The 21,465-nt window shown below is 51.6% G+C and overlaps 1 protein-coding gene across 2 annotated transcripts in view; it reads right to left on the reverse strand.

Annotated features, from left to right (window-relative positions):
- TNS3 (tensin 3) overlaps positions 1-21,465 on the reverse strand; it is a 226,005-nt gene that overhangs the window by 182,165 nt on the left and 22,375 nt on the right. The gene's annotated exons all lie outside the window — the stretch shown is intronic.

Below are 21,465 nucleotides of genomic sequence, written 5' to 3' on the forward strand. Positions count from 1 at the left end.
CCGGCACTGGGACGAGGGGAAACACTTATGCACCAAATCCGTGTTTGTAGCGTCAAGGCTCATAGCTATAGCTGACGATCTTATAAAAATTCAATTTGCCTTCGAAACCAAACACCAATCATATTCCCATTTGCTGATATGTGACAGTGTATTCTAACGTAACCTATATCCACATGGACTCACAGAGGCCATGACTCACACCAGAATAACTAAAATTCATTGAGAAGACGAAATGTTACCGAGAATGGGAGACAAATGGTACAACTACTTTGGAAAACGGCTTGACAACTTCTTATACATATTTTTAAACCTACACCAATCTTATGACTCAGCAATTCCACTCTTACAGACACCAAAATACATATGTCCACAAAGACACGTGCAATAACGATCAGAGCCACCTTATTTAAAACTGCCCCAAACAGGAAGTAACCCGAATGCCCCTCACAAGGAGCCTGGATAAACAAACCATGGTATATTCATAAAATGGAATATCATTTGGGTATACACAAGAGCAAGCTACTAATACATGTAACATCATGGATGAACATCAAAAGCATTATTACGCTAAATGAAAGAAGTCAGACACGAGCGCACAGTGAATGATTCTCTTTATAGGGTGTTCATGAACAGGTAAATTAACCTATCTAGTTCCTCAGAGGCAGGAAAAAAATTAGGTGAGCTCTACGAATGCCCCAAATTCCTACATGGAGAAAGCTTCCAGGATGCAGAGAGGGAAGGGGGAACCAGTGTACTACATGGATTGAAGGAAAGGAGTTAAGAATTCAGGCTGGGGCTTCCCTGGTGGCGCAGTGGTTGAGAGTCCTCCTGCCGATGCAGGGGACACGGGTTCGTGCCCCGGTCTGGGAGGATCCCACGTGCCGCGGAGCCACTGGGCCCATGAGCCATGGCCACTGAGCCTGCGCGTCCAGAGCCTGTGCTCCGCAACGGGAGGGGCCGCAGCAGTGAGAGGCCCGCGTACCGCAAAAAAAAAAAAAAAACTTCCTAGGATATACAAAAGCTGAAAGCTGAAATAATTCATCACCAGCTGACACGTACTACAAGACATGTTAAAGATAGTCTGGGCGAAAGGAAAATGATATCAGATGGAAATACAGCTTTACACAAAAGAATGAAGACCACTAGAAATGGTAATTACATGGACAAATATGTAAGATTTTTCACTTATTACCTAAGACTCACTAAAAGAAAATTAACTGTTTGAACAAAAACTAATAATGATGTGATGTGAGGTTTAACATAAGTAGAAGTAAAATTTATGATAGAATAGCACAAAACTCAGGAAAGGAGAAATGGTAGTATACTACCGTAAGGCTCTCATAATATACGTGAAGTAATAACACTATCACTTGAAGGTAGACTGTGACAAGCTAAAAAAGTATAATATACACCTTAAAGCAACTACTAAAATGAGTTATAGGTAATAATACAACAAAGAAGATAAAACAAAGTTATTTTAAAAGTTCAATTAACTTAAAATGATAAAAAAAAGAGAAAAAGCTGTAATAAAGAACAGGTGAGAGAAATGGAAAACAAGTAGCAAGATGAGAGATTTAAACCTCACCATATTAGTAATCACATGAATGTAAACAGTTTAAATCTCTTAATTAAAAGGCAGGGATTGTCAGATTTTCTTTTTCAAAAAAGACAAAGGATAGAAAAAATATACAATGATAATGTTAATCAAAGGAAAGCTGAAATGACTATATTAATAACAAAGTCGATTCTAGATTACATTCCCAATGATATAGAAAGGCACTGCATAATGATGAAAGGGTAAAAGCAACAAGAGAATATAACAAACCTGAACAGTCACGTATCTAATAACAAAACTTTCAAGACATATGAAATAAGAACTGATAGAATTGCAAACAGAAATAGGCAAACATACACAGTCTGAAATTTCATTACCCCTTGTTATAGACTGAACTGTGTCCCCCAGAATTTCATATATTGAAGCCTTAACCTCCAATGTGACCATATTTGAAGATGGGGCCTTTAAAGAGGTAATCAACATTAAATGAGGCCATAAGGGTAGGAAACTAACCCAAGAGGGCTGGTGTCCTTATATGAAGAAGAGACACTAGGGAAGCTTTGCACACAGAGGGAAGTTCATGTGAGGACACAGTGAGAAGGTGACCATCTACAAACTAAGGAAAGAGGCCTTGGGAAAAACCAAACCTGTCAATACCTTGATCTGGGACTTCCAGCCTCCTGAACTGTAAGAAAATAATTTTCTGTTGTTTAAGCCACCCAACCTGTGTTATTTTATTATGGCAGCCCTAGCAAACTAACATACCCTTTCTCAGTAATTAATAATTATTTTTATCAATAATAATAATTGATAATTATTGCAGAAAATAAGCAAGGATACATAAGCTTTGAACAATGTTATCAAAAACTTGACCTAATTGACATTTATAGAACATTTGACCTAACAGCAGCAGATTACACATTGTTTTCAAATGCATATGGAATATTCAGCAAGGTCGACCATGTTCTGGGACATAAAACAAGTCTAAATAAATTTAAAAGTATTCAAGTCATACTAAATATGTTCTCTGACCACAATGGGATTAAATTAGGAATCAGAAACAGAAAGATCTCAGTAAAATTCCCCAAGTATTTGGAAACTAAATAACACACTTTTAAGTAGTGCATAAGTTAATACATCATAGCTAACTGGGTTTCTCCCAAGAATGCAAGTTTGGTTGGTTTTACATTCAAATGTCAATCAATTAACTAAAACAAAACAAAACACAACAACAACAAAAAAAAACCTCTTATAAAATCTAACTTCCATTTCCTGGTAAAAAAGCCAAATAGGAATAACAAGGGACTTCCTCAACTTCATAAAATTGTCTATGTGAAACCTACAGCAAACATCATACTTAATGATGAAAGACTAAATGCATTCCCTTTAAGATCTGAAACAAGGCAAGGTTTTCTGCAATCAATATTTCTATTTAACCTTGTCCCAGAAGTTCTAATCAGTGCAATCAGGCAAGAAAAGTAAATAAGAGGTATCCAGTTTGGGAAGGAGAAAGTAAAAACTGTCTTTAATCACTGATGACATCACTGTTTATGGAGAAAAAGCTGATGAAATCTATGAAAAAGCTCCAGAACTAACAAGTGAGTTTAGCAAAGATGAAGGATACAAGATCAATGAATGTACAAGCTGATTGTATTTCTACATACCAGCAATAAACATCCAGAAATTGAAACTCGAAAAATATTACCATTTATATTAGTATCAAAAATATGAAATACTTAGGGATAAATCTAACAAGACTGCAAAAGACCTATAAACTAAAAACTACAAAACACTGTGGAAAGAAATTAAAGAAGATATAAATAGATGGAGAGATATACCATGTTCATGGGTCAGAAGACTCAATATAATTAAGACACAATTCTTCCCATAGAATCTATAGATTCAACAAAATCTCAATCAAAATCCCAGAAGGTTCTTTTTTTATAATTGGCAAACTGATTCTAAAATTCATATTTAAATGCAAAACACTTAAAACTCCCAAAACAACTTTGAAGACTGCACATATTTAAGTGTACAATGTGATGTTTTCTATTATATTTTGAAAATGTGTCTTTAGTATAAAAACATTAAACTAAAGAGTTTCAAAGAAAGTATGTTCTTGGGATTCTACATAACTAATAAATATGAGGTACTGAATGAACACCTTGAATCCTAATTTTCAACAAAGCAAATGCTCCTCTGATGCTGATAAAAGGAAAAGCAAATACACAGCACACAGACCACAACCCCGTATTCCTTGACCAATGGCTGACAAGGAGAACCCCATGTGCAACTACTAATGGACTGGAATCGGCAGAGAACTCTTTCCGACATGCCATTCCAACTTTAAAGCATGCTTTGCCCATCCCCAAACTTTCCCCTGCTATTCAAATTGTCTACAATGCTGGTAACTTATAGTTTTCTATTGTGACCATTTCTAGTCCCACCCTCCCCCAAGTCCTTCCTGGCCACTTCAAGTTCCTCAGCAATCCTACAGCCGTCTCATCACTCAATCACATATCCCCTGGGGTTGATCTTGTCAAGCCTGTCAAATGAGGCAAAGTGTCCTGCACCAAGCAGAAGTCTTCTCGCCGGCTCTGCCACCTGCAGTACGAGCTCTATGACCCAGGGCAAGTCATACCTCTCTTCAAGGGAAAGGATACCGCCCCCTCCTACCTATTAACCAAGCTACTGTAAATAGTCAAATGCTATGGCAGGTACCAGTTAGGAACACTGGCCGTCTATGGGAATCACTTGGGCAGGGTTTTTAAAACAGCTGTGCCTAAGCTCTACCCCAGACCAATTAAAACAGATTATCTGGAGGTGGGACCAGACGACAAATTTTTTCACATCTCCTCCAGTGATTCTGATCTGCAGCTGGGACTGAGAGCCTCCACTACATAATGGACCATACTATAAGAAGCTATTCCTCATACGTGGTAAGGCACTATTATTACGTGCTTGTTCACATGTCTGTTTCTGGTTTTCTCAAGAGGCTGTATACTTTTTGATAGCAGGGCTCTTGTACTCCATGTCTATAAAAGAGGGACGAAGGTACTGCCATCGTGAAGTTCATGACATTGGCAGGGCCCTTCTGTGCTGTAACCACTGTTCAACAAACGGGGCATCAGCACGCAAGATCAAGACCACACAGCCAACAGATAAGGGATATGGGCTCAGACCCAGTCTCCACCCGAGTCTCATGCTCAGACAGGAGTCGGCATTCAAGTAGCTGACAAACACGGCCCTCTATCTTAATCCCGCCAGCTGGTACATACTTGCCCCCTCCCTCATATTTCAGTTATTTGTTTACACGCCTTCTCTCCTGTGTAATTTCCTAGAGGCGGGACACCAGGCGCTTATCCATTTGTCTTATGAGGCCCCTGCACAGTGCCTGGTAGACAGTGAACCACGGACCCTCAATTAATATTTGTTGACGGAATGAACTGGCCGTGTTCTGTGGGCCAGCGGGGTATACTGTGACCTTTTATTCCTTGCAAATACCTTTATTATAACGAGGGAGAAAGAGGCACTGTGTTCCTGTGATATTCTTGCGGGCTGGGCGACAGCTAGAAGCCTGGAGGAAGGAAACAGCAGAGGTGCTGTAGGGCGGCTGAAGCCATTTCAATGGCTGGATGGAGGAGGAATTCATTTCAGATAGTGTAATAACATCTGCTCACGCTTCATCTGTACATAACATCTCCATTGTGAAGTGAGCCTAGACAGGATTAGACTGCCTTTGTTTTCACCTGATACTGTGCTTTCATTTCTCCCAAAGAGGCGGGGCCAATGAGTGCGGGGGGAGGGGGGAGACGGGGAGGGGGGAGGGGGGAGACGGGGAGGGGGGGTGGGGGCAGGCCAAAACGCTGAAGCATTTAGCAGGCTCAGTTCAGGAATCTAAATTGCATTTAATTGTTAGGAGCAGGCAGTTGGAAGGGTAGAGAGCAAGGCTGCGGGTTCCACAAGGACTCCCTGAGGGGTTCAGGGTAATTAGTGCTGGTCTTGATTGTGAGGTCTCTTTTTAGAAAGAAAAATCTCTGCAGAATTGAGCGAGTTTAAGTGCTCCACAGCAGCGCAGAAGGGTAACCTTCTGCTCTGCTCTGCGAAAATGCAAAACCTCACAGACCTCTCTGCTAGGTTCTCTGGGCTAATGTTGCAGAAGCAACAGTTACCCACACAAAGGCTAAATTAGCACAATCCAAGCTATATTTTCCTTCCAGGAAAGAGGATTTAGGGGTGGGTTTTCATACCTGGAAGCTTTCAGTAGCATTCTGGGGGGGGGGGCAGATACTGAGCAAAAACACCAAGCAACTTGACTCTGAAGTTAAACGCGAAAAAAACTTCCTGCATAGGCAGAGTGGACCCCAAACCTCTGGGGTGTTCCTGCCCAGAGATGTTTCCACCCACCAGCAGCCACAGGACCCAGGGTACACGGACACCCTCTGCATACCACACACTGTCCCTAAGCTTCCCAGCAATAGTGTTTGTTAAAAATAGAATGCAGCACAACTCAAAGTGATGTGAAGTAGCTGACATTCTGACAAACTCTCACTCCTCAGAACCTTACATAAATTTCCGGGAAGACGAATGCAATAAATGCCTAATTATTAGACTCAGAGAAAGGACTGCCGAACCTAGTAAGGAGCCGCCTCCCGGCATCTGCTCTGTTTAATTCAAACGCCATGGAGGACCGTCCCAGGACCAGGTATCGTTACATGGCTCTGGTTAACTTAAATTTCTGCAACAATGCTAGTGCACCCTCACATACCCATAGAGCTAAGCACCCTCTTCCTTTGCAAGAAACACAGGCTACGAAGCGAGTCCGCGAAATTGCCAATGTCCTACTTCCATTCCAGGAAAGGAGTCCAAGGAAGTGTGTTCAAGAGGGAGTTGGATTAGAAAATTAAGCCAGAACTGTCCCCCACTCCATGTGGGCTCACCAGGGCGCCGCCGGCCTCCCACCAGGCAAAGCCCTGCTCTCCCTCTCTCTTCCTTTCCTGCGCAAGTAACACGCGCATACACGGGCACACGCGGGGGGACACGCGCGCGGAAGTGCGCAAACAAGGACACACGCGCACTCGCGGACACATGAGCACGCGCACAGACAAGGGCACAGGAGTGAACGAACGTGCACGCGCAAACAAGAGTGCACGGGCACCCGTACACACTTGCACGTCGGCACTCAGACTGGGGTACGCGGGCACACACAAGCCCACGTGCACACCAACCCAAAAGTGCCCCCACCCCGTCCCAGCGCCCGGCGCGCCCGCGTCGCCGCTCCCAGCACCCTGACCCTTGCTCCAGCGCCCCTCCCCCGTCTCGGGGCTCCCACTCACCTGGCGCCGGTGCCGGCGCACCCGCGCCCCGCGCGCGCACCCTCCAGGCGGCCCGGGTGTCAGGGCGCGCAGCCGCATGGCCGCCCTGGCCCCCGCGGAGAGCCGGGCCGGGCGAGGAAGGCAGAGGCAGGCGCGGACCCCTCTCCGGCGGCGGTGCCAGGCAGGTATGCCTCCTGAGCCCCCGCGCCTCGGCGTCAGGAAAAGTTCGACCCCGGGAGCCCCGGAAAGAAGCGGCCGCCAACTCCAAGTCCACTCTGCCGTCAGAAGTCAGATGCCGGGAACAAAAGCCAGAAGAGTGAGCGCACGGTCCCCCGGCGCCCCTCCATCTGACACGAATTAGCCCTCCCTCCCCCACCCCAGACGCAGCTCCAGAGAGAAGGCAAAAGGCTTCTCAGCCAAACCCAGGAAAAGTGGAGAAGAAACGCCTCCTAGGGCAGGGCTGGGGGGCAAACCTTCCATTGCCCTCCGTCGCCCTCCGCCCTCCCACTGGATTTACCCCCGCCTCTGGCTGGAGTACAGCTTGACTAGGATTTCAGACCTCTCCAAGAATGCAGACCCTGGGGCTTAAAATCAAAACCCGCAGGCTCTTTGCCTTCGGGGATTTTAAATCTTGTATACTGTCCAGTAAACCTGCATCTGTAATGGTCAGTATCACTGGTAATCTACACTGCTAGCAAACAGTGGCTTTGGAGTGGAAAGAAGGAAAACTCTCATGCAGAAAGGCCTCTTTCCAATTTGCTTCTTCAACTAAGAAAAGCAAGCAGCAGCAGCCTTGCCAAAGAGGGTTGAGAACCAGGTAGAGGTTCCAGCAAGCTCAAAGTGAACGGTTATGGCGCCTTCCACACCTGGGGTCTGGGATCCACCGCACCCCTCCGTCCCCTTCCCATCCAAGGTGCCATCCAGCTCCCAGCAAAGCACAACCCATTTTCCTCTCTGGGTCTGTGATTTTAGAAGGAAATGAAAAGCCTGTTCTTAATTTTTTTTAAGGAGATGGAGGTGACTGGGATGGTGGGGTCCAGGTGTCACACGGACAGGTAGTCAGACACCTGGAAAGTGGAAGGGTCACTTAGCCTGAAGGACAGCCCAGAGGGGTGGGTGGGCATGATCCACAGACAGAATGGCCCTGTTTCGATGCCTGTCAGACCCCACAGGACTGACTTGTCTTGGGCTGGGGTCGTGGAGCAGTGGATCTAAGCTTTCCACCATGGAAAGCTCTGGCAACCCACTCCTGGGAAAGGCTCCCTTGATCGTGGACATGTTCGGCTGAGGCCACATCCTCCCTTCCGTGGGGTCCTGTAGAGGAGGCCCATGCCTAGTAGCACATGGCCTAGGGAGCTGTATGGCCTCAGCCATAGCAGAACTGTGTGCCCTAGTGGCTTGGCCGGCCTCCACGCCCAGCCCAGGGTGCAATACTAATGACCTGTGTTGGTGTAACACTTCAGATCTTCAACTCCGCTTGCAACTCCAAATGTCTTAGCTTCGGAGAGCAGTCTGGGTGGGCTAGACCTGGGCCTTTATGGTTAACACATGTGCGAATTCCAGCCATCAATTCAAAGGCCAGCATTAACCTCTCAGGTTCTGGCACTGAATACCCATCTTTCCATTTCTGGGGTGGAATAGCAAAGCTGCTCTTCAACTTTCAACCACACACACACACACACACACACACACACACACACACAAAAACAGGAACACACCATTCTGTCTTTTGATTCCTTGCCTGACAGCCACCCATTCATTCTCATTTCCCTCCATCCTTCAGATAAGATTATTATTCATCTATCTCTATAGTCATTCGTTCGTTTGTTCATTAATTCATTTTCTAGATTCATTCATTATTATTCACTTTTTCTATAGAGTAGTTAAACTTTAGTTTTTGCAAACATGTCTCAGTGCTATTTCTTCATACGTATCCCTCACCCCCATGGGACTGCAGGATCCCTAAGAACGCACATCTGTATCAGATTCATTTGAGTCCCCAACATCTAACACAAGATGGAGCCCAGAGCCGTGTCTGCAAGCTGAGCTAGAAGCATATTTTCTGCTGTCTGGGGGCGCACGATGCAGACACTTCTTCCAGACGCCAGCTGGACGTATCACCAGTCTCACCCATGGAACCAGCAGAAGGAACCTGAATCCCAGCAAAGAACAGGTAACTCCCAAAATGATAAAGCTCCTTGAACTCAAGGACCGGGCTCCACACTCTACGGGGCCCCTGGAAATGATGGTCCTGAGCACCAGAGCTCCTAGGCCCGTGGCTGCCAGATTGGAAGATAAACGGGTGTTTTCACAGGGGACACCTGAATCTCCTCTCACTAGATTAAAAAGGTACATCGTTCAGAAGATTCCCACACTTTATTACTAATAATCCATCACATGCATGCGACCACACCTCACAGATGATGACAACAAAGTGAGAACCAGGGACCACAGACAGTCGTTGGGCTACAGCCCAGACCACCCCAGCCCAAGCGAACTTCCCCAAATACAAAACTGGGACCCCTGTCGGATGCCCCGCTTTGCCAGCTGGCCCCCTCTCTAGCCCCCTAACCCTCCACCCTCCTGCACCAGCCGGCCCTGCCCACCCCCAGGCTTCTCCTGCTCTGCGTCCCTCAGAGGCAAGCTGAAGTGTGAGGGTTTGAGGCCAGCTCAGCCTAGGGACCCCCGGGGACCCCAGGAACCAGGGCAGGTATGGAGCCAGCTACTCTAGCCTCTCCGGACTCACCCACTACTGTGCTGGCAGCCTGGCCTGCCCCTGGGAAGACGGCAGTCCTCCCTGCTTCTCGCCGGCCGGACCGCCTGCCTCCGACTTGCGGCTGCACCGAGTCCCCAGCAACAAAGGAGGTTCTTCGTGCACAGGACGGACTTCAGGGGGCCCGGGTCCAGACTGTGCGGGCAAAGCTCCAACGCCAGGCCTCGGGGCTGCATCACCAACCCGGGCTGGGAACCCAGACTGGACTGGGGACAGAAGCCCTGCGGTGAGACCGACCCTAACACGGGATGCGAGGCTGGCCCATCCAGGACCCCGGGGTTCTCGTCCGACTGAGCGGAGGGAGGGCTGCTGCCACACGGCCCCTCGCTCACACACTCAGCCAGCCATCCCGGAATGCTGACGAGCAGCCTGTGTGTGCCTGGCGTCACGGGGACTCCGGTGACGAACGACTCCTCTTTACCTGATGGCAGAAATATCTGCGTGTGGCGTTATGAGGGGGCACTGAGCCACTCATGGGACTTTGGGGAAAACAGGCGACGGGTGGGCTGAGACCTGGAGGAGGAGTGGAGAGGAAAGGAGCCGGGAAAGGAGCCGGGGGACCAAGCACTGTGCATAAGGCAGGGTGTTTGCGTGAACTGGACCCCGGGCAGGCAGGCAGAGGCCGCATCCTAAGGGCGGGCATGGGGGTGGTGAGCTCGGTCCCGGGAGGACTGGAGAGGAAGGGGACCCTCAGAGCAAGCCAGGGCCTGACCCCGAGGGCAGCGGGAATCTCTAGCGGTGAGCGGGAAGGAACCACATGAACACCCTGTGTCCTGGGGACCACCTGGTGGTGAAGGGGTTTACTAACACGGAAAGGAAGAAAATGACAGTGATTGCTGTGTTGGGGGACTGGAATCGGATGCCGGTGTAACTCGTGGTTTCAATGTAGAGACACGGATACTGACAGAAGTCAAAACTGATGCAGATGTGCACACGCACCCATGCACAAGCGCGCACCCATATACACACATGCATATATACACTCCTCAGCTCTGTCCGTGGTGGGCGGCCCGAAGCAGCCCCCAATAGTAGTGGTTACATCCAGCACCCACGTCCCGGTTTTAAAGCACTGTTTCCCAGTAAAAGATTTCAGGGCTCCTTGGAAACATGGCTGGTTTCAGATCTGAGCCAGGGATACTACAAATGAACCTGCAATGTTTTTTTTGTTTGTTTTTGCCAGAGGGTAAAGGAATGCTCCCGGAATAAGGGGGCTGCATCACCAGGGGACTGGAGTGGGCTTGCAGAGATTGCCCCTGGCCAAACTTGGGACAACTTGAACATCGAAATAAATAGTGATAATATTGATTATAACCCATTCAGTTAAACAGGAATTCATGAGTCCATGAGTCCTACTGATAGAAATAAATAGCTAAATGAACACACTGTGGGCCCGATGAGACGTAGATGCCTGCATGGTCTCAAGGCACCTCCTGACCTGGAGGGACGAGGGCAGGAGAGGGCGGCAGGAGACAGGTGGAGGGGGCGGGGTACAGAGATCGTGGAGGTTTTTAGCCTCTACTCATTATGGGAACTCACAGAGGAGAGCCATGATCCACCATTCTGCCCCTGTCACTCTTTGGAGAAGATTCACATAGCCTCAAAGTATTGTCTCTTATTTGGTATAAAAGGGAAAACAGCCAAGTCTGCGACAGAGCCGGCTGGCCATGCCAGCCTGAGTGACCGTGGCCTTCGATGGGACACAGCCACCATGAGAGCACGGCTCTACCGTCGGTGCTCCTGCAGAGGCACAGCCTGACCCTGATCTTGACCAGGTATCACCAGATCCAAGCGAGGGACACAGGGGCCAAAATCTGGGGTCCCTGGGAGCTGAGCGTGGAGGGTCCGTCTGCCGGCTAGATGCACCCTCATTCCCAGCCCCAGAGTCTGCAGTGGGGGTCACCAAACACTCCGGGCAAATGACTTCTGTCTTCACCCCTCCATCTCCATCACACAGAAGACCCACCACGGGCCAGTCACACCCATCCATGGCTCTGTGACTCCAAGTGCCAAGGGGTTTCCAATAGCCACCTAAAGCACTTTCAAAAGCACTTTGCCTCTGATAACAAAAGACTCTTGCTTGGGTTTTTTTTTAAATGCAATTCTTTTTTTTTTTTTAAATAAATTTATTGGTTTTGATTTGTGGCTGTGTTGGGTCTTCGTTGCTGCGCACGGGCTTTCTCTAGCTACAGCGAGCGGGGGCTACTCTTCATTGCAGTGTGCAGGCTTCTAATTGTCGTGGCTTCTCTTGTTGGGGAGCACAGGCTCTAGGCGCGCGGGCTTCAGTAGTTGTGACGTGTGGGCTCAGTAGTTGTGGCTCACGGGCTCTAGAGCGCAGGTTCAGTTGTGGCGCACGGGCTTAGTTGCTCCGCAGCACGTGGGATCTTCCCACACCTGGGATGGGACCCGTGTCCCCTGCATTGGCAGGCGGATTCTTAACCCCTGCGCCACCAGGGAAGCCCTCTTGCTTGAGTTTAAGGAGCTTCTGATACCAGTAAGCTGTCGCCAGCTCTCATCTGCAGAAACCTCCATGCTTGGCCTTCTCTCCTGGTCGGAAGTCAGGGACACCAGTCATGCTGGCCACTGGAGGCCCAGGGACCATCTCTAGAGGCCCGGCCTCGCACGTGGGCCCTGCACAAGCACAGCCCTTGGGCAAATTATCACTCTCAAGACCGTCCACCTCCTCCCTTCCCCGCTCAGCCAGCCCCTGCTCCATCCCACACCCAGGAGGGCAACAGGACACAGTGGGCCTCGAAGGGCACTGGTCGTGTTTCAGTACTTCCTGACGACACCCAGGAGCCCTGTGAGTCCATCTCACTGATGGCAGTAGGGCCTGTTCCTCAGACGATGAGGGAGCGCAGGACGGGGCCCAGGACACAGGGGAAACCAAGTCCCCAGGGGATCCAGGGATGTGGGGTGAGGGGGCAGAAGACTGCAGAGCCAGCGAGCAGAGGCACATCACCTAACCCGGGGACATCCTTGGGCCAAGAGTCAGATTAAAGGTGCCGCATGTTGGGCGCTAGATCGGCGAGGACGGTCCAGCAGCAGGAATGACCTCCTCCTAGAGGACACAGGACTGTAGGGCTGTGTTCCCACTCCAGGCTTTGTCCCCCACACCCCTCTGTTTCTCACCAAAGTCATAGTAAATCAACCTCAATGAACCTGTACCATGAGTCCCCTGACCTCAAGGGAGGTCATCTAGTCCAGCCAATTTCACCGAAATGTCTTAGTTGGCTACAGAGTTCAAGGCGACTCCCATCCTGATCTCACAACCCCCTCCCCTCAAGGGGAGTCCTGTGGCGGCGACAACGGCAGCCCCATGGGGTGCGCGCACCATCCAGGGACCCGGATCCTTGGGCGCGTCAAGTGCGGCTCTTCATGGGCACGTCTCGTGGCTCCCTTTCAGGACGAGGGGACCTCCTCGGCGTACCGCTTTGGGCCGATGCTAAGAAAGTGAGAACTGGTTCGCATTTCCCCTCCACTCTCCCCTCTCACGCGTTTCCTTCCCTCACCTTCAAAAAGCACAGAAAACGTGCTTCCTCTACAAAAATCAGTCTCCGGTATGTGCTTTCCCCCCCTTCCCTGCTCAAGAACAACAACTGTTTCATTAAAGAACAGGCAGAGAAGAGCAAAAGAAAGGGATGGATGAAAAGGCTGGCGCCTCCCCCGCCCCCCGCGGTTAAGTCCCCCTGTCCCGGCCATTCCTCCTCTGTCTCCTTGTCATCCCTAGAGAGAAGGAAGGGGCTAGGGAGACACGGCTGCTTCCTGACGGGGCGGCAGAGGCATCCTAGCTGCCTCACCTGCCCTGTGGAGGGAGACAAGGGTGCGGCAGTAAGGATAAGGGCAGGGTCTGCGGAGACACCAGCAAATCACGGGGGCCCTGGCTGTGTGCGCTCCTGCCCGAACGGACACCAAGGCCTCATACTCAAACCTAAGAGAAGAAAGCGAACCCCGCGCACCATGTTCCTGCCTCTGCCCTCACAGGCACGGAGGACATCCTCCCATCCTCCCACCTCAACACGGACAGGCTCCCCCTGCTCTGGGGGGAATACCTGCAGGAACGGGCAGGGGAATGAAGTAATAAATATCAGACCAGTGCATCAAGTCGCGTTTTCTCTCTGCACACTGAGATGACCCCACCGGGAGGGAACTCTAAGCCTGGAGGGCCCTCTGCCCTCCGCGAGCGATTCTGGTCTCTTACACTAGAATCTCACACTCGGAGACCTGCCCGGGGTCGCAGAGCTGAAGACCCCGAGCCCCCAGCCCCCAGTCCTCGTGTCCATTCTCAGACCTCTGCGGTTCCTGACAGTGTCCCGGACCTAGCGGGGGCCCCGTCCTATCCTAGCTAACCTCAGGAAATGGGCCAGTGGAAAACTGGTAGGTGGCCTTCGTTTAGTACTGAGGGGAGATGAATGTTGAGGACAGCCAGAGCTTACTCCTCACTCGCCACCAAGCATCTCTGCACCATCCCTTGACCCCCAAGTGCAAAGAGACCCCCCCAGAATAAGCTCCTAAGCAAGACCTTGAGACCCACAATTTTAAGACGTATTCTGCTGCTTTCAGCACAACACCAAAAGTGGAGAGAGAACGTGCAAGTCCAAAGAGAACAGACATGGCTCATCTGGGCTTTTAAATTCCTCCCAGTATAGACAGACCTTGTTTTGATTGTACTTCGAAGCTACTGCATTTTTTACACATTGAAGGTTCATGGCAACCCTGCGTCGTAGGTGAGGGTGAGCGTTTTTTAGCAATAAAGTGTTTTTAATTAAGGTATGTACATTGTTTTTTAGACATAATGCTACTGCACACTTAACAGACAAGAGTATAGCGTAAACGTAACTTTTATGCTCACTGGGAAACCAAAAACTTCGTGTGACTCACTTTATTGTGATACTTTACGGCCATGGTCTGGAACCAAACCCGCAATATCTCTGAGGTGTGCCAGTACAATCAAATTGAAATGCTTCAGAGTGGGTTTCCCCTAACAGAGGAAAATCTAGATCATGGTCAGGTCTGGTGATGGGCCGCAAAATGCCAGCAGCGCAACAGACAATCTCCACCTCCCACCCCCTCCAGAAACGCCGGTTCTGCGGGGGTGTCATCCCCATCTGTTGGCGACCAGCAGAGGCTCTGGGAAGTTTAGCCTGGTGAGCAGAGCCAGCCTCCCATGGGTGGTCCCAAACCCAAGCCATTTCCCCAGGCGGGGTGTGAGGATGGAGGGGCCACACCTGGCCTGTCCTCCTGCTAGGACACAGCAGCCGGGCAGCCCTCCTGTCCACTTGGCCCCAGCACATCCTCCCCCGGTGTGCCAGGGAGCTGGCTCCTACGAGGAGGGTATGGTTGGAAAGGAGACACTGACAGAGCGCCCTCTGAGTCACCAAGCCTCATCTCTGGATTAACCCCAGCCTTTTCCTTCCTCCATAGTTCTCCTGCGGACCAAAAATGCCCCAGTATTCCCTGGCTTTGACCAAACCTGGCTAGACCACATCTGGAACTCTGGGGAGGGACTCTGCCCATGAGACCGCTATGCTGCCTCCTCCGAGATGGGCTGGACCGAGGTGGGCTGGACAAACGGCCGCAGAGAGCATCTCGGGGCACCCTGGACCCGTTCTACTCCTTGCTGTGTGTCTGCGAGTTTACTGGTCATCACTCTGGGCCTCTGTTTCTTCATCTGCTAACAAGGATGATAAACTCACTACTGGCCTCAAACAGTTCTTGTGAGTTTCACTCCAGATGATGCCCGGAGAGGCTTTGGTACGGTGCCCACTAAACATTCCTTCTTCCCCTGCTAAGAGGGGTCCCTACATAGCCAGAAGAGTTTGGGGGACTAAGTTGAGAGGCCCCAAATAGACAATGGAAAGATAACATCACAGTTTCTGAGAAAGTTGGGCTGTTTCCATCAATATGAACAAGTTTTGACTATTCCTGAAGTTGAAGAAAAGCAGACCTTGTTTCTGTTTATTATTGTCACTGTGAACCGGTGTTCGTATTCCCGGGCCGGGGTGAGGCAGGCAGGGTTGGGTCCCATCTTGCTCTGGGGAAGCCAGGACTTTAGGGTGACTCCCCGGCAGCTGGGTCACCCTCAAACTCGGTAAGGCCATGACGAAGCTGGGAACACACCTGGCCCAATCAACGTGTTCTCAAAGACAGCTAATAACTAAATCATCTGATCTGAATTCTGGCAAAGCAAGTTCCCCAGCCTAGTGTGATGCTCTTGACTTAAAGTAATCTCTACTTCACCCAAATCATGCCCCAAGATGCTCCGGCACGTGAAAAGCATGTTTCCAGTAAATAACGTTGCTCGCTGCAACTCAGAAAAAAGAAACAGCAAAATCTCCATCCAAGCCCAGAGAGCAGGAAGCAGCACCCACATGAGGGGCAGAGCCCTCAGCCGCTCGCCTGACCAGTGCCTTGGTCTCCTGCTGGCTCCCAGCCCCAAGAACAACAGCCCAGTGTCAGCCACTCTCCAACAGCCCACGATGGGCCGGGTGGTGGGTTAGCTGGTGATTTCTATGTCAGTTCCCAAATTTTCTGAAACGTCAGTCAGGTTGCATATTTATAATCTTTAAAGCTTACGGTTAAAACAACTTCTAGTTAAAGCTTATAAGTTAAAAAATATATCTGTAGCACAGTACTGACCATCCTCTTAATTCTACTTTATTTTTTTTTTTAAGTTATTCCACTTCCAGTCCCACCTGACCACTGGGGCTTCTCATCTGGTGTCTAAACTAGCGGCAGACACCTGTCCGTCGAGGTCAGGCAGACAAGGGACACTGCCTGGCCCCTGTCCCATGGCCGGCTTTCTCTGGGCGTCCCTAGGCCCTGCACCCACCCGCAGTGAACTACACATGTCCTCCCGGGAGCCAGGCTGTACGGGACACGCATTCCTGGCGGAATGAACGACTGTAAATCAATAAAGACAGACGCCAGGTTTTAAGGCAACGGTCACTGGAGGCCACACCCTGTGGTCACAGCTGGGCTGGGCCTTGGAACCTGTGGCCTCATATCTGCTGCCCTTTGATTTCTGAGTAGCTGACTGACAATGATTCACAGCACCCACGCACCCACCCTTCCATTCATTCCCCTCAGTTCACTGCGTGGGAGGGACAGAGAGTTGATAAAGCCCGCTAGAGGAAGATGGTACCAGTGATGAAAAGGCGAGGGTCGGGGCACGGGGTGCCAGGCTCAAGGTCAGACTTGACTCTGGAGAAAACGAGGAGTCAGAAGTTGACAAGCAAAGGGGTAGGAGGGGGCAGAGGGTGGGGATGGGAGGGGGCAGACCTCCCGCGAAACAGGCCAGCAAAGAGGGGAAGGGTGTTTCAACCAGGACCCTGGTGGTGCAGCAGGAAAAATGGTGGCTGATTCCGAGGGGTCACAACCACCGAAGCTGGGCTGGGAATTAAGGGGGAAAGATTCAGTTTGGTGGAGACGATGAGGGGTCTGTGTAGGGCCGGGACCTTCAGAGGTCATCAGCACTCACTGGGGGACTGCAGCTTCAGATCTTAGATGTCTGGCATGCTTTTGCTGCAGTCTCGGGTGGGATGGGTACGGATGAGCCCCCGTAAGCACGGGTGCAGGGCTCTGCTCGCTAGCTCTCCGATCTCCTCTATTACGAGCATGGGGTCTCAGGGGCCACCTTCTGTTCAATCGGCTGGCCAGGTCCACTGCGCACCCACTGTGCATGAGCTTGGGAAGGCCAAGGCCAGGGACACAAGCCAAGGTCACTGCCTGCAAGGAGCGCTCAGCGTGGCCTCCGGGAAACCTCCCTAAGTGGGTGCTGCCATCCACCGCCCTCCACAGTCAGCTCCCAGCGGTGCTTCGTTGCCCCGTGCACACCAGCACGCGGAGCCCGGTGCTCCCGGCAAACCAAATGCAGAAGAACGTCTTGACCCTTTGCCCAGCTCGCAGGATGTACACCTGGATGACGGCAGGCGCCCGCACCGTGAGGCCCTCAGAGCAGCCTTGACTCTCGCTCCCCCGCAGCCAAGCCTCACCAGCTTTTTCCTCCCTGTGCTGACTCCCCAGCAGACACAAGAGGCTGCCTGACACCCATCTTTAAAGATGGCCCTCCTGGGGCCCGCATCTCAGCCCATTACCTAATCCCCTTCCAGGGAAACTCCTTCAAGGGTTGGCTGGAGTCCATGCCCACTACCCAGGGTCCATGCCCAGGGTCGACAGCCAGACTTCCCTCCCCATCCACCCAAACTGCCCCCCAGTCCCCACCTAGCTCGCGACACCCAGCCACAGACGCTGCTCTTCACCTGCCCCAGCTCTCAGCTCACCTGGCTGCTTCCCACCCGCCACACTTCCCTCTCCTGGAGTCCATGCCCCCATGTCCTGGGTACCTTCTCTCTCTTGGGGCCTGCCCTCATCTCCCTCGGAGAGCTCTTGTCCCCTGGGCACCTCTACATGTCCTGGACTCTCCTCTGTGCACGCTCCCCCCGCAGCTGTCCCCTCCAACCCACCCTATCATCGCTGATGGCACCCCACTTCCCCTCCAGGCCTTCTCTCCCCACCTGCTGAGTCCCGGGTATCGCTAGCTCCACACCTCCCCCGGGCCGTCCCCTCAGCATCGTTAACCTCAGCCCTCCAAGTCAGAACTCTGGGTTTTCTCCGCACAAGGACCACACAACCAACGTGTCAGCAAGCCCTACAAAACAAACCCCCAAAAGACCTTGCCCTGGTCTCCATCCCCACCACCCCAGTCCCCCCATCAGCAAGCTGACTGGCTCTCTGTGTCCACAGGCCCTGCCTTAAATAGGAATCAGGACTTGACAAAGCTCCAGCACAGAATGCTCCCAAGCTTCCACAAGGACACCTTTAACCAAAAAACCCCCAAACTTCTGACCCTGGGCCCATAGACCATTTTTGCCAACCCCTGCCCACCTTGGACCTGTTCAACTCCCCTGCTCTTTTCCCACCTGCTGGGCTAGCTGCTGCCTCAGGACATTTGTACATGCTGTTCCCACCACCTGCAACTCGTGTGGCTTACTCTTCTCTTCCTTCAAATTTTTGCCAAAACGTTACCCTCTCCAAGAGGCCTTGCACAACACCTGAGGACACAGCCCTGCCACCTCGGCCCATACTCGCTCCCCCTTATGCTGTCTTGTTCTCCTTCAGTGTCCTTACGGCTACCTAACTTCCTGTCCCGGGGGCAATGAGGATAGGTTTACTGCGTGTCCATCCAAGAGGGCAGGGACCCGTGTGCCTGGCTGGCACAGGATTCCCTGTGCCTGGAACAGCGCTAGGCACCAGCTGAGCGATGAATGAATGAATGAATGGTGCTCCTGAGGGCCCTCGGCAGGCCCCTCCCTGACCCCTTCAGGGCTCCCCACCTCTCAGAGCCCAGTCGCTGCGTGTGCTCCTCCCGGCAGAGGGTGCCCACCCCGTGCCTGGTCTCCTCTCTCCCCTCCTGCCTTCCACCCGGAGGCCCTTCATCCCAAATACCCACACGCGTCTCCCCGCGGGGTCCTCTCAAGGTGACGTGGGTGACGTCCACCGGCCCCGCCCATTAAGTGCGTACAGCGCCCCGCGCTCGCCGCCCACGCCTCTCCAAGCATGTCACGCGTCACCGTGGGAAGGCCCGCACCTATTTACTGCATGAATGGGCAACGGAGGCTGGAAACGGGATCAGGGACGCCGCCCGGGCTCCCGCCCAGCAGCGCCCGCAGGACAGCTCGGCGCACTGCCCTTTGCAAAGTGAAGCACGTAGAGCAAGTCGGCGGCAGGCAGACCACAGGGGTCCTGTCCCAAAGCAGGAGAAGCACAAGACATGCTTAGGCAGCGACTTCACCAGCACAGCGCATGCAAACAGAAATCTCCGCTTCTTGTGTGAAACAAGCACATGGTGGGCGATTCCACGTCCAGGAACGCGTTCTAAGTTAATGAGCACACAAGTAGATCGATTTAGTTGGAAGGCCCTTCATCACAGAAGTATGCACAGCAGGAAAAACCGGACGCAGTTTAATATCCAACAAATTGCCTAAGGTAACTGATGGCACTAACACGCAGAGGAATCTGTAATAGTACACCTCAGAAAAAACAGCGATCGATGCGTGTTCATTGACGTGGAAATACCCGGGATAAACTAACAGAGGTACAAAAGAATCCAAGTTTCTCAGTTTTGATCGTTCCCGCCGGTCTTGCCCCACGCCCAAGGCATCTTGCCACTGCAAAGGACAGCTGGCTCTGGGGTGACGGAGATCATCGTCCAGGTTCATTCCCAGCCCGGGAGTGTGAACTTACTTCACAAAGGGGCCTCCAGGTGAACCCCAGGGGCACCCCCGAGGCCCCTGGCCCCCGAAGGAGGCCTCTCTTTGCAGTCCCCCACTTCTCTTTCTTGACAGACAAGCAGGGCCCCCTATCACCCAGCAGACAGACAAACCCAGGGCCCAAGCCTGGGCGCCGCTGGGTCCTCCCCACGTGCACATTCCCCTCAAGACCCCGGCCATGTGTCCAAGTGCTGGCGCTGGATGCCAGCAATAGAGCATGAACACAAAAAGGGGGCTTCCCTGGTGGCGCAGTGGTTGAGAGTCCGCCTGCTGATGCAGGGGACGCGGGTTCGTGCCCCGGTCCGGGAAGATCCCACATGCCGCAGAGCGGCTGGGCCCGTGAGCCATGGCCGCTGAGCCTGCGCGTCCGGAGCCTGTGCTCCGCAACGGGAGAGGCCACAACAGTGAGAGGCCAGCGTACCACAAAAAAAAAAAAACCCTGACAACTTGTAGAGCACTCTGGAATTTTTTTCATCCTAGTTCATTTTTTTTAAGCACTGAGTGATTTCCCTAGCCACGAATAATTGGAGAGATGTCGGGGGCATTTGGAAATATGCAGAATCTTTTTTCTTTCAATCATCACCACAAGGGGGGCAGCCACTAACTCGCACTGAGAGCAGGTAGGGATGCTGTGCAATTCCTAGTGCAACCCCTCCAACAAGAATTATCCCACCATTGCAACGAAGACCCAGCGCAACCAAATAAATAAAATAACTAAAAAAATAAAGAATTATCCCACCAAATGCAATGAAGCATGCACTGAGGGGTGCCCTCACACTGTTCAAAAGCATGTATCATGGAATTTTCCAGAGAAAGTCTACAAACTGGAAGGATGCCCTATTTCAGGAGGTCCGGGTAGGAGGTGGGCGGTAAGCAGGTCCCCAGGACCTCTGCTGTCTGCCTTCCTGTCTGTCTGTCAGTCCTGAGCCTCGGGACCACTCCCACCGCCATCAACGAGGCCGCAGCACGTTCTCCCCCTACAGACAGGGCAATGCTTCCCGTGAGCAAGAGGAAAGAAGCGCTTCCAATTTCAGAGCCCTGTGCAGGTTCTCAACATAAAGGGGGAAAGGAAATTTGCTATCCTGATGGTAGCAAGTTGCAGCAAGCCCAGGGCACCCGAGATCAAAGAGTCTGGGTCACCTCCAGGTAATCCCCACCAGGAATGCTTCCTCTGCTCACAGTTTTCTTTTCTTTTCTCAGCCAAAGGCAAAATGCAAAGGTCCCTTCTGTGCCCCTCCTTTCAGCTGACTTGGTACTCTTCAGAGCACCACGTGCTCACCAGACGCTCCCACCTTCCTCACAAGTGTCCATAAGCCCAGATTTCAGAAGCCCGACCAGGCGCACTTCTCACTATAGCTACATGGTATGGGGGGCAGGAAAGGGCACCAGGTTTTCATTGTACGGACACGGGGTTGAGGCCCACCTTTGCCTTCACTTGCTTGCAAAATTCAATTGTGTTTCTTCCCTAGAAAAACTGGGACAGAATCACCCCAGCCCCACTCAGCAGGCATAGGACAGGCAGGTGACCGGTACAGAGGTACTAGCCTCACTCAT

This window comes from Delphinapterus leucas, chromosome 9 (genome assembly GCF_059928025.1).
Source record: "Delphinapterus leucas isolate spDelLeu-1000000601 "Yukka" chromosome 9, BTC_Dleu_Yukka2, whole genome shotgun sequence".
Lineage (NCBI taxonomy): Eukaryota > Metazoa > Chordata > Mammalia > Artiodactyla > Monodontidae > Delphinapterus > Delphinapterus leucas.